This window comes from Sabethes cyaneus, chromosome 2, assembly GCF_943734655.1.
Source record: "Sabethes cyaneus chromosome 2, idSabCyanKW18_F2, whole genome shotgun sequence".
NCBI classification, from domain to species: Eukaryota; Metazoa; Arthropoda; class Insecta; order Diptera; family Culicidae; genus Sabethes; species Sabethes cyaneus.
Genome location: NC_071354.1, coordinates 127,492,324 through 127,506,011, shown reverse-complemented (window position 1 = coordinate 127,506,011; position 13,688 = coordinate 127,492,324).

Below are 13,688 nucleotides of genomic sequence, written 5' to 3'. Positions count from 1 at the left end.
GTAGTGTTAATCTAGACGTCTATGGGCTAAAGGGAAAGCGGTTTCATCTCGAGGATGTCCGCACTGTTAAAGAACTGCAGTTACCGGCACAAACGCTAGATGTGAAACAGCTACAAGCTCAAAACCGCTACTTAGAAGGTGTTCCGGTTGAACCCTATTGTAATGTTCGACCACGTATCCTGATCGGAGTAAGGCACGCAAGTGCGACGCTTGTGAGAAAAAGCCGGAAAGGAAAGCCGGGTCAACCAATCGCAATTAAAACCAACCTGGGCTGGATGATCTACGGTGGCTTACCGACGGACAAGCCAATGAATATGATACACTATGCGTGCCACGTTTGCAGCTGTGAGTACGGGGAGAAGGAAAATGACGACGGATTCGTAGAACGCGCTATGAAAGAGTGTTTCTCTCTTGAGAATTTGGGTGTAACGCCGCGTTCTAGGCAGCTCCGTTCTAAGGATGATGAACGGGTCATAGAGCTTCTACACGAGTTGACCCAACACGCAAATGGGAGGTTTGAAACAGGTTTGCTGTGGCGTTATAACGACGTTCGGATGCCGGATAGTAAGCCCATGGCTTTAAAACGGTTTCATAGCCTTGAACGGCGGATGGAAAAAAGCCCCGAGCTCACACGGATGCTGAAGGAGAAGTTTTCGGATTACGTAGCGAAGGACTACGCTCGCAAACTGACCGAAGAGGAGCTGGCGGAGGACCACGAACGTGTTTGGTATTTACCAGTCTTCCCAGTTACCAACCCTAATAAACCCGGAAAATTGAGACCCGTCGGACGCAGCAGCAAAACGAATGGAGTTTCGCTGAATTCCTGTCTCCTTGGTTACCGTCCTCTACAAGTTTCGCGAGTTCCGTTTCGCAATATGTGGTGACATTCGCGAAATGTTTCACCAAGTTGGCATACGTAGCGAGGATCAGCACAGTCAACGGTTTTTGTGGCGGGATTCCGAGGAGAATGAACCCAAAGTTTATGTCATGCAGGTGATGTCGTTTGGAGCATGCTGTTCTCCAGCAAGCGCGCAGTTCGTAAAGAACAAAAACGCTGAAAGGTTCAGCAAACAGTACCCGGCAGCTACCAGGGCAATCGTACACTGTACTTACGTCGACGACATGTTGTGCAGTACAGAAACAGAGCAGGATGCGATCAAGTTAGCAAAATCAGTCTGATACGTGCACAACCAAGGCGATTCGAAATTCGAAATTGGATGTCCAACTCCGTCGCCGTTCTATCAGCGCTCTGCAGCAACTCGGGGGAGGAGAAAAGCCTCGATTTATTGTCTGATCTTGCAACAGAGAAGGTACTGGACATGTGGTGGTCAGGGATACCACATATAATTCTGTGTTTTTTGTCGGAAAAATCTGATAATCTGTTCGGCGAGGAAAAATATCTGTGCAAAAATCTGTGCAAAACAATGTGAGTGAAAGAGATAGAGAGTTATTTTGCTGACTATTTCCGTCTCTTTCACTCTCATGTAAAAGCTCAAAAATCTGTTAAATCTGTGTAATTTGGCGAAAATCTGTATTCTATACATACAGATTCTGTACAGGCGATTTCTTTCAAATATCTGTTAAACACAGAATAAACTGTGCATGTGGCAACCCTGGTGGTGGTGCACCAAAACAGATTGCTTCACCTACAAGATCAACTGGGACAGACTAGGAAGAGACCTGCAGGAGGGTGCCCGCTGTCCCACAAAGCGAGAAGTGCTCCGGATCATGATGACCATCTACGATCCGCTAGGTTTGAGAGGAGCTGCGTGCAAATGTCAACGTGCACATTGAAACGATAAATGAGGCAATACCTGCGACTAACTTCCGTACTTGGAGGAGATTAGTTCGTGTGACAGTATACGTATTCCGGTTTATTATAGACGCACGCCCGAACAAGTTCGGCAAAATCAGTGGATGCCTCACTAGTGAAGAAATCTGCCAGGCAGAAGAATTTCAAATTCGCGTCGCGCAGCAGGATAAGTACTCAGAAGAATTGTCAATCTTACGCAGGAAGGACAACACAACCTTTCTTAAACGAAGTTCGCTTTACAAACTGGGTCCGTATCTCGACGAACGTCAACTGCTTCGTATGCACGGTAGAACGGTAATGTGTAAATTTTTAACTCCATCTGCCAACCCGATCATCCTTCCACGTGACCACCCGATTACGCTCCTCATCGTAGAAAGCTACCATCAAAACCACGAGTCGGCGATTAACGAGGTTCGTCAGAGGTACTGCATCAGCCGACTGCGCAGAGTATACGCCACGGTCAGATCCGAGTGTCAACGCTGTAAGCTGCGCGAAGCTCGACCGCGACCCCCAGCGATGGCAAACCTCCCGGTATGCAGACTTGCAGCATTCGTTCATCCTTTCACGCACACCGGGATCGACTATTTTGGTCCCATGGAAGTGGCTATAGGGAGACGGGTTGAGAAACGTTGGGGGGTTCTTCTGACTTGCCTTACGGTGCCGTGCGGTTTACATTGACTTAGCTAGCTCATTGTCCACAAGTTCGTGCATGACGGTGATACGCAACTTCATGGTGCGACGAGGCACACCGGCTGTTTTCTACAGCGACAGAGGAACCAACTTCATTGGCTCCGAGCGAGAGTTGAAGCAGGCATTGCTGGCCCTAGATCAGCACGAGATGGCGCAGGAGTTCGTGTCTTCGACTACTACCTGGCGTTACAATCCACCGGCGTCTCCCCATATGGGAGGAAGTTGGGAACGGCTTATTCAATCTGTCAAACGTACCTTGTCAGAGTTTCAGTTGTCGCGTCGACCGACAGAGGAAGAGTTGAGGAACGCGTTGATTGAGGTTGAAGGCATCCTAAATGCAAGACCGCTGACTCACGTGCCTATAGAGGATGACGCAGCCCCCGTTCTTACCCCTAATCACTGGTTGCTAGGATCGTCTGACGGTTTCAAACCCTGGACCGAGTTGGACGATGATTCAACTTTCTTGAGTCGTGGCTGGCATCTATCTCAGCAAATGGCAAACCATTTCTGGAAGAGGTGGGTGTGAGAGTATCTGCCGGAAATCACCCGGTGATGCAAGTGGCATGAGAAGGTTCCGCCAATTAGGAGAAACGATATCGTGCTGATCGGGGATCCAGATCTACCAAGGAATTGCTGACCGAAAGGGCGCGTCATTGGGACGGTAAACCGAGACGGTCAAGTACGCACGGTTACGATCAAAACAACGAAGGGCGTGTACGAGAGACCGGCAGTTAAGGTTGCGGTGCTTGACGTTAGAGAATAGGAGGAATTAGCAGACTCAGAGGCGGAGTCAGCAAACTGGGGGGGAGTGTCAATTGGATCCGAACGCACCGAACGCACTACAGTTGTCGCAGCCCTGCGATCGAGCGAATGCTAATCATGTGACTGCTGTCACTGTCATGCAGGAGGAAGTTTTGATAAAACATAAACAAAAGATAGGAGAAGACGTACACGTGATAAAATTATTCTGGTTGTGGAAACTCTACTTATACTGTGAAAATTCATACTCCAAAATTAAACAGAAGGTAAAATAGCACGTTATTGTTAAAGTTATGCTTAAAATTGATTAAAAATTGCCTTAATATAGTGGTATATCTACTTAGCCTAAAGTTAGTACGGAAGGACAAATAATAGGTTTGCTTGATTGAATTGGTGGTGAGAAAAACTATACTAAAGTGCGAAATTCTTATATATAATGATAAATCTAAACTAAAGGTCTAAAAGTGAATTAACGGTGAGCTCGAATCTTAACGAATAAACCGGAGAAAGGGCACTAAACGTAAGCTAAACCTAAGTTAACCTAAAATTTATCTTATATCTAAAACTTATGTTTAATACAGGAATTTAAAACGCTCGTTAAGCTTCGAACGAAGAAAGCGACGTTACGAATTGGGAAAAGCCAAATCACCCTCTTTGTTACTCGTGTTCCGTAAGTAACAGGGAGGCTCCTATACAAATTAAATACAAATTTCCTCATAACTCGAGAACTAATCAAGCAAATGGAACAAAATATGGCATGTGAAAGTTTTCGTGGGCAAGTATATTTTCTATGGTGAATTAGGACCCCTCCCCACTTTAAGAGGGGGGCTCCCATACAAACGAAATACAAATTTCCTCATAACTCTAGAACTAATCAAGCAAATGGAATCAAATTTAGCATGTGGATGATTTTGTAGGCAAGAATATTTTCTATGGTGTATTAGGACCCCTCCCCACTTTAGGAATGGGGGCTTCCATACAAATGAAATACAAATTTCCTCATAACTCGAGAATTAATCAAGCAAATGGAACCAAATTTGGCATGTGAAAGTTTTCTAGGGCAAGAATATTTTCTACGGTGAATTAGAACCCCTCCCCACTTTAAGAGAGGGGGCTCCTATACAAACGAAATACAAATTTCCTCATAACTCGAGAACTAATCAAGCAACTGGAACAAAATTTGGCACGTGGGTGTTTTTGGAGACAAATTTTTTTTATGTGATGAATTGGAACCCCTACCCACTTTTGGAATGGGGGCTTCCATACAAATGAAATACAAATTTCCTCATAACTCGAGAATTAATCAATCAAATGGAACCAAATTTGGCATGTGAAAGTTTTCTAGGGCAAGAATATTTTCTATGGTGAATTATAACCCCTCCCCACTTTAAGAGGGGGGGCTCGTATACAAAAGAAATACAAATTTCCTTATAACTCGAGAACTAATCAAGCAACTGGAACAAAATTTGGCACGTGGGTGTTTTTGGAGACAAATTTTTTTTATATGATGAATTGGAACCTCTCCCCACTTTAGGAAGGGGGGCTTCCATACAAATGAAATACAAATTTCCTCATAACTCGAGAATTAATCAAGCAAATGGAAACAAATTTGGCTTGTGAAAGTTTTCTAGGGCAAGAATATTTTCTATGGTGAATTAGAACCCCTCCCCACTTTAAGAGAGGGGGCTCCTATACAAACGAAATACAAATTTCCTCATAACTAATCAAGCAAATGGAACCAAATTTGGCACGTGGGTGTTTTTGGAGACAAATTTTTTTTCTATGATGAAGTGGGACCCCTCCCCACTTTAGGAGGGGGGCTCCTATACAAATGAAATACAAATTTCCTCATAACTCGAGAACTAACCAAGCAAATGGAACCAAATTTGGCATGTGGAGGTTTTTGGAGGCAAAAATATTTTCTATGGTGAATTAGGACCCCTCCCAACTTTAAGAGGGGGTGCTTCTACACAAATGAAATACAAATTTCCTCATAATTCGAGAACTAATCAAGCAAATGGAACCATATTTGGCATGTGGGTGTTTTTGGAGGCAACCATTTTTTCTATGATGAATTAGGACCCCTTACCTTTTTAAGAGGGGGGGCTCTCATACAAACGAAATACAAATTTCCTCATAACTCTAGAACTAATCAAGCAAATGGAACCAAATTTAGCATGCTGGTGTTTTTGTAAGCAAGAATATTTTCTATGGTGAATTAGGACCCCTCCCCACTTTAAGAGGGGAGGGGGCTCCTATACAAATAAAAAACCAATTTCCTCTTAGCTCGAGAACTAATCGAGCAAATGGAACCAAATTTGACATGCAAGTGATTTTGGAGGCAAGATTTTTTTCTATGGTGAATTGAGACCCCTCTCTTCTTTAGGAAGCGAGTTATGGCCCATCTCCCCTTTAAGAGGGTGGGCTTCCATACAAATGAAATGCAAATTTCCTCTTATCTCGAGAACTAATCAATCAAATGGAACCAAATTTGGCATGTGGGAATTTTAGATGGCAGAATTTTTTTCTATGGTGAACTACGACCCCTTCCCCTTTTAAGAGGGGGGCTCCCATGCAAATGAAAAACAAATTTCTGCATAACTCGACAACTAATCAAGCAAATGGAACAAAATTTGGCATGTGGGTGTTTTCGGTGACAAGAATTTATTCTATGGTAAACTGAGACTCCTCCCCTCTTTATAAGGGGAATTATAACTCCTCTACTCTTTAAAAGGGGGGGCTTCCATACAAATTTCCTCATAACTCGAGAACTAATCAAGCCAATGGAACCAAATTTAGCATGTGGAGGTTTTTGGAGACAAATTTTTTTTATATGATGAATTTTAACCCCTACCCACTTTAGGAATGGGGGCTTCCATACAAATGAAAAACAAATTTCCTCATAACTCGAGAATTAATCAATCAAATGGAACCAAATTTGGCATGTGAAAGTTTTCTAGGGCAAGAATATTTTCTATGGTGAATTAGAACCCCTCCCCACTTTAAGAGGGGGGCCTCCTATACAAAAGAAATACAAATTTCCTCATAACTCGAGAACTAATCAAGCAACTTGAACAAAATTTGGCACGTGGGGGTTTTTGGAGACAAAATTTTTTTATATGATGAATTGGAACCTCTCCCCACTTTAGGAAGGAGGGCTTCCATACAAATGAATTACAAATTTCCTCATAACTCGAAAATTAATCAAGCAAATGGAAACAAATTTGGCTTGTGAAAGTTTTCTAGGGCAAGAATATTTTCTATGGTGAACTAGAACCCCTCCCCACTTTAAGAGAGGGGGCTCCTATACAAACGAAATACAAATGTCCTCATAACTAATCATGCAAATGGAACAAGATTTGGCACGTGTGTGTTTTTGGAGACAAAAATTTTTTCTATGATGAAGTGGGACCCCTCCCCACTTTAGGAGGGGGGCTCCTATACAAATGAAATACAAATGTCCTCATAACTCGAGAACTAACCAAGCAAATGGAACCAAATTTGGCATGTGGAGGGTTTTGGAGGCAAAAATATTTTCTATGGTGAATTAGGACCCCTCCCAACTTTAAGAGGGGGTGCTTCTACACAAATGAAATTCAAATTTCCGCATAACTCGAGAACTAATCAAGCAAATGGAACCATATTTGGCATGTGGGTGCTTTTGGAGGCAACCATTTTTTCTATGATGAATTAGGACCCCTTACCTTTTTAAGAGGGGGGGCTCTCATACAAACGAAATACAAATTTCCTCATAACTCTAGAACTAATCAAGCAAATGGAACCAAATTTAGCATGCTGGTGTTTTTGTAAGCAAGAATATTTTCTATGGTGAATTAGGACCCCACCCCACTTTAAGAGGGGGGCTCCTATACAAACGAAATACAAATTTCCTCATAACTCGAGAACTAATCAAGCAACTGGAACAAAATTTGGCACGTGGGTGTTTTTGGAGACAAAATTTTTTTATATGATGAATTGGAACCTCTCCCCACTTTAGGAAGGGGGGCTTCCATACAAATGAAATACAAATTTCCTCATAACTCGAGAATTAATCAAGCAAATGGAAACAAATTTGGCTTGTGAAAGTTTTCTAGGGCAAGAATATTTTCTATGGTGAATTAGAACCCCTCTCCACTTTAAGAGAGGGGGCTCCTATACAACCATATTTGGCAAGTGGGTGTTTTTGGAGGCAACCATTTTTTCTATTATGAATTAGGACCCCTTACCTTTTTAAGAGGGGGGGCTCTCATACAAACGAAATACAAATTTCCTCATAACTCTAGAACTAATCAAGCAAATGGAACCAAATTTAGCATGCTGGTGTTTTTGTAAGCAAGGATAGGATCCCCACTTTAAGAGGGGGGGCTCGTATACAAAAGAAATACAAATTTCCTTATAACTCGAGAACTTAAAAAGTATATTTACCTTTTACCGACCGGTTTCGGGCAACTAGCCCATCGACGGGGTAATGCGATGGGCTAGTTGCCCGAAACCGGTCGGTAAAAGGTAAATATACTTTTTATGTTTGTAAGAACGATAAGTGTTATGCCTTGTGTTAATAGACTCGAGAACCAATCAAGCAACTGGAACAAAATTTGGCACGTGGGTGTTTTTGGAGACAAAATTTTTTTATATGATGAATTGGAACCTCTCCCCACTTTAGGAAGGGGGGCTTCCATACAAATGAAATACAAATTTCCTCATAACTCGAGAATTAATCAAGCAAATGGAAACAAATTTGGCTTGTGAAAGTTTTCTAGGGCAAGAATATTTTCTATGGTGAATTAGAACCCCTCCCCACTTTAAGAGAGGGGGCTCCTATACAAACGAAATACAAATTTCCTCATAACTAATCAAGCAAATTGAACCAAATCTGGCACGTGGGTGTTTTTGGAGACAAAAATTTTTTCTATGATGAAGTGGGACCCCTCCCCACTTTAGGAGGGGGGCTCCTATACAAGTGAAATTCAAATTTCCTCATAACTCGAGAACTAATCAAGCAAATGGAACCAAATTTGGCATGTGGAGGTTTTTGGAGGCAAAAATATTTTCTATGGTGAATTAGGACCCCTCCCAACTTTAAGAGGGGGTGCTTCTACACAAATGAAATACAAATTTCCTCATAATTCGAGAACTAATCAAGCAAATGGAACCATATTTGGCATGTGGGTGTTTTTGGAGGCAACCATTTTTTCTATGATGAATTAGGACCCCTTACCTTTTTAAGAGGGTGGGCTCTCATACAAACGAAATACAAATTTCCTCATAATTCTAGAACTAATCAAGCAAATGGAACCAAATTTAGCATGCTGGTGTTTTTTAAGCAAGAATATTTTCTATGGTGGATTAGGGCCCCTCCCCACTTTAAGAGGGGGGGGACTCCTATACAAATAAAAAACAAATTTCCTCTTAGCTCGAGAACTAATCGAGCAAATGGAACCAAATTTGACATGTAAGTGGTTTTGGAGGCAAGATTTTTTTCTATGGTGAATTGAGACCCCTCTCTTCTTTAGGAAGCGAGTCATGGCCCATCTCCCCTTTAAGAGAGTGGGCTTCCATACAAATGAAATGCAAATTTCCTCTTATCTCGAGACCTAATCAATCAAATGGAACCAAATTTGGCATGTGGGAATTTTAGATGGCAGAATTTTTTTCTATGGTGAACTACGACCCCTTCCCCTTTTAATAGGGGGGCTCCCATGCAAATGAAACACAAATTTCTGCATAACTCGACAACTAATCAAGCAAATGGAACAAAATTTGGCATGTGGGTGTTTTCGGTGACAAGAATTTATTCTATGGTAAACTGAGACACTTCCCCTCTTTATAAGGGGAATTATAACTCCTCTACTCTTTAAAAGGCGGGGCTTCCATACAAATTTCCTCATAACTCGAGAACTAATCAAGCAAATGGAACCAAATTTGGCATGTGAAGGTTTTCGAGGGCAAGAATATTTTCTATAGTAAATTAGTACCCCTCTCCACTTTAAGAGAGTGGGCTCCTGTACCAAAGAAACACAATTTTCCTCATAACTCGAGAAGTAATTAAGCACATGGAACCAAATTTGGCATGTGGGTGTTTTTGGAGACAAAAATTTTTTCTATGATGAATTGGGACCCCTTCCCGTTATAGGAGGGGGGGATCCTATACACATGAAATACAAATTTCCTCATAACTGAAGAACTAATCAAGCAAATGGAACAAAATTTGGCATATGAAAGTTTTCGAGGGCAAGAATATTTTCTATGGTAAATAAGGACCCTTCCCACTTTAAGAGGGGGGGGCTCCCATACAAACGAAATACAAATTTCCTCCTAACTCGAGAACTAATCAAGCAACTGGAACAAAATTTGGCACGTGGGTGTTTTTGGAGACAAAATTTTTTTATATGATGAATTGGAACCTCTCCCCACTTTAGGAAGGGGGGCTTCCATACAAATGAAATACAAATTTCCTCATAACTCGAGAATTAATCAAGCAAATGGAAACAAATTTGGCTTGTGAAAGTTTTCTAGGGCAAGAATATTTTCTATGGTGAATTAGAACCCCTCTCCACTTTAAGAGAGGGGGCTCCTATACAACCATATTTGGCAAGTGGGTGTTTTTGGAGGCAACCATTTTTTCTATTATGAATTAGGACCCCTTACCTTTTTAAGAGGGGGGGCTCTCATACAAACGAAATACAAATTTCCTCATAACTCTAGAACTAATCAAGCAAATGGAACCAAATTTAGCATGCTGGTGTTTTTGTAAGCAAGGATAGGATCCCCACTTTAAGAGGGGGGGCTCGTATACAAAAGAAATACAAATTTCCTTATAACTCGAGAACTTAAAAAGTATATTTACCTTTTACCGACCGGTTTCGGGCAACTAGCCCATCGACGGGGTAATGCGATGGGCTAGTTGCCCGAAACCGGTCGGTAGAAGGTATATATACTTTTTATGTTTGTAAGAACGATAAGTGTTATGCCTTGTGTTAATAGACTCGAGAACTAATCAAGCAACTGGAACAAAATTTGGCACGTGGGTGTTTTTGGAGACAAAATTTTTTTATATGATGAATTGGAACCTCTCCCCACTTTAGGAAGGGGGGCTTCCATACAAATGAAATACAAATTTCCTCATAACTCGAGAATTAATCAAGCAAATGGAAACAAATTTGGCTTGTGAAAGTTTTCTAGGGCAAGAATATTTTCTATGGTGAATTAGAACCCCTCCCCACTTTAAGAGAGGGGGCTCCTATACAAACGAAATACAAATTTCCTCATAACTAATCAAGCAAATTGAACCAAATCTGGCACGTGGGTGTTTTTGGAGACAAAAATTTTTTCTATGATGAAGTGGGACCCCTCCTCACTTTGGGAGGGGGGCTCCTATACAAGTGAAATTCAAATTTCCTCATAACTCGAGAACTAATCAAGCAAATGGAACCAAATTTGGCATGTGGAGGTTTTTGGAGGCAAAAATATTTTCTATGGTGAATTAGGACCCCTCCCAACTTTAAGAGGGGGTGCTTCTACACAAATGAAATACAAATTTCCTCATAATTCGAGAACTAATCAAGCAAATGGAACCATATTTGGCATGTGGGTGTTTTTGGAGGCAACCATTTTTTCTATGATGAATTAGGACCCCTTACCTTTTTAAGAGGGTGGGCTCTCATACAAACGAAATACAAATTTCCTCATAATTCTAGAACTAATCAAGCAAATGGAACCAAATTTAGCATGCTGGTGTTTTTTAAGCAAGAATATTTTCTATGGTGGATTAGGACCCCTCCCCACTTTAAGAGGGGGGGGGGCTCCTATACAAATAAAAAACAAATTTCCTCTTAGCTCGAGAACTAATCGAGCAAATGGAACCAAATTTGACATGTAAGTGGTTTTGGAGGCAAGATTTTTTTCTATGGTGAATTGAGACCCCTCTCTTCTTTAGGAAGCGAGTTATGGCCCATCTCCCCTTTAAGAGAGTGGGCTTCCATACAAATGAAATGCAAATTTCCTCTTATCTCGAGACCTAATCAATCAAATGGAACCAAATTTGGCATGTGGGAATTTTAGATGGCAGAATTTTTTTCTATGGTGAACTACGACCCCTTCCTCTTTTAATAGGGGGGCTCCCATGCAAATGAAACACAAATTTCTGCATAACTCGACAACTAATCAAGCAAATGGAACAAAATTTGGCATGTGGGTGTTTTCGGTGACAAGAATTTATTCTATGGTAAACTGAGACACTTCCCCTCTTTATAAGGGGAATTATAACTCCTCTACTCTTTAAAAGGGGGGGCTTCCATACAAATTTCCTCATAACTCGAGAACTAATCAAGCAAATGGAACCAAATTTGGCATGTGAAGGTTTTCGAGGGCAAGAATATTTTCTATAGTAAATTAGTACCCCTCTCCACTTTAAGAGAGTGGGCTCCTGTACCAAAGAAACACAATTTTCCTCATAACTCGAGAAGTAATTAAGCACATGGAACCAAATTTGGCATGTGGGTGTTTTTGGAGACAAAAATTTTTTCTATGATGAATTGGGACCCCTTCCCGTTATAGGAGGGGGGGATCCTATACACATGAAATACAAATTTCCTCATAACTGAAAAACTAATCAAGCAAATGGAACAAAATTTGGCATGTGAAAGTTTTCGAGGGCAAGAATATTTTCTATGGTAAATAAGGACCCTCCCCACTTTAAGAGGGGGGGGCTCCCATACAAACGAAATACAAATTTCCTCATAACTCGAGAACTAATCAAGCAAATGGAACAAAATTTGGCACTTGGGTGTTTTTGGAGACAAAATTTTTTTCTATGATGAATTGGGATCCCTCCCCACTTTAGGAAGGGGGGCTCCTATACAAATAAAATACAAATTTCCTCATAACTCGAGAGCTTATCAAGCAAATGAAACCAAATTTGGCATGTGAAAGTTTTCGAGGGCAAGAATATTTTCTATGGTGAATTAGGACCCCTCCCAACTTTAAGAGGGGGGGCTCCTATACAAACGAAATACAAATTTCCTCATAACTCGAGAACTAATCAAGCAAATGGAACCATATTTGGCATGTGGGTGTTTTTGGAGGCAACCATTTTTTCTATGATGAATTAGGACCCCTTACCTTTTTAAGAGGGGGGGCTCTCATACAAACGAAATACAAATTTCCTCATAACTCTAGAACTAATCAAGCAAATGGAACCAAATTTGACATGTAAGTGGTTTTGGACGCAATATTTTTTTCTATGGTGAATTGAGACCCCTCTCTTCTTTAGAAAGCGAGTTATGACCCATCTCCCCGTTAAGAGGGTGGGCTTCCATACAAATGAAATGCAAATTTCCTCTTATCTCGAGAACTAATCAATCAAATGGAACAAAATTTGGCATGTGGGAGTTTTAGATGGCAGAAATTTTTTCTATGGTGAATTACGACCCCTTCCCCTTCTAAGAGGGGAGCTCCCATACAAACGAAATTCAAATTTCCTTATAACTTGAGAACTAATCAAGCAAATGGAACCAAATTTGGCAGGTGGGAGATTTTGGAGTCTTGAATTTATTTTACGATAGTTAGAGACCTCTCACCCCTGTGGTAGGGGGATATGGACTCTCATACAAATAAAACAGAAATTTTTGCGAAACTCAAAAACTAATCGAACTCGAGAAATTCGAGACTCTTCCATAAAACATTAGTCAATACAAGACCACAAAAACTATCTATAGTAACACTAGAGCATTCAGGACGAGACGGTCGCGAGTGTTGCCGGTGACCAGCCGTCGGAAGCGCCGCCCGCTGGGGAGCTTGCAAAACTCGAGATTGTGACAAAGATCATCCGAGATTCATGATTTATGTACAACACAGGTTAATTTGTGGCAATACGAAGTTTGTCGGGTCAGCTAGTTACTGATAAAATAAAACATTTTAGTTTCGAGCAAACTCCAACCTACAATCCGAGTTTTAGCTGCGAAGACGTCCGAATTCAGTTTCGTAATACTGGGAAAAGTGAATTTGACTGTCAGTATTATGGGCCATTGCTTAACTTCGTATATTAAAGCGGAAAACGATTTTTTAGGTAATTTCACCGTAATTCAATGAATACATACCTATTCCCTCGATTTTCATCCATTTATCATTAAGACACACAAATTTACGCCGATATTCAGCTTATAATTCACGACCGACTTTTTATAACTGCCGCAAAAATAACAACAAAGCGACAGTCGATTGGAGTCAACTACTAACTATCGGGAAACTAAGAAAATTTACGCATTGGAACTACGTGTATTGCTGTCAAGCATGCAGCGGAATGTTGCTTTTGTCTGTTGAACTCATACTCGATGGTTAAATATTAGTTTGCTACGTATAAAACTAACGTAAAGTAAAGACTGGCCCATAACACTGGGTGGCCCATAATACTGGGGGGACTGTACGT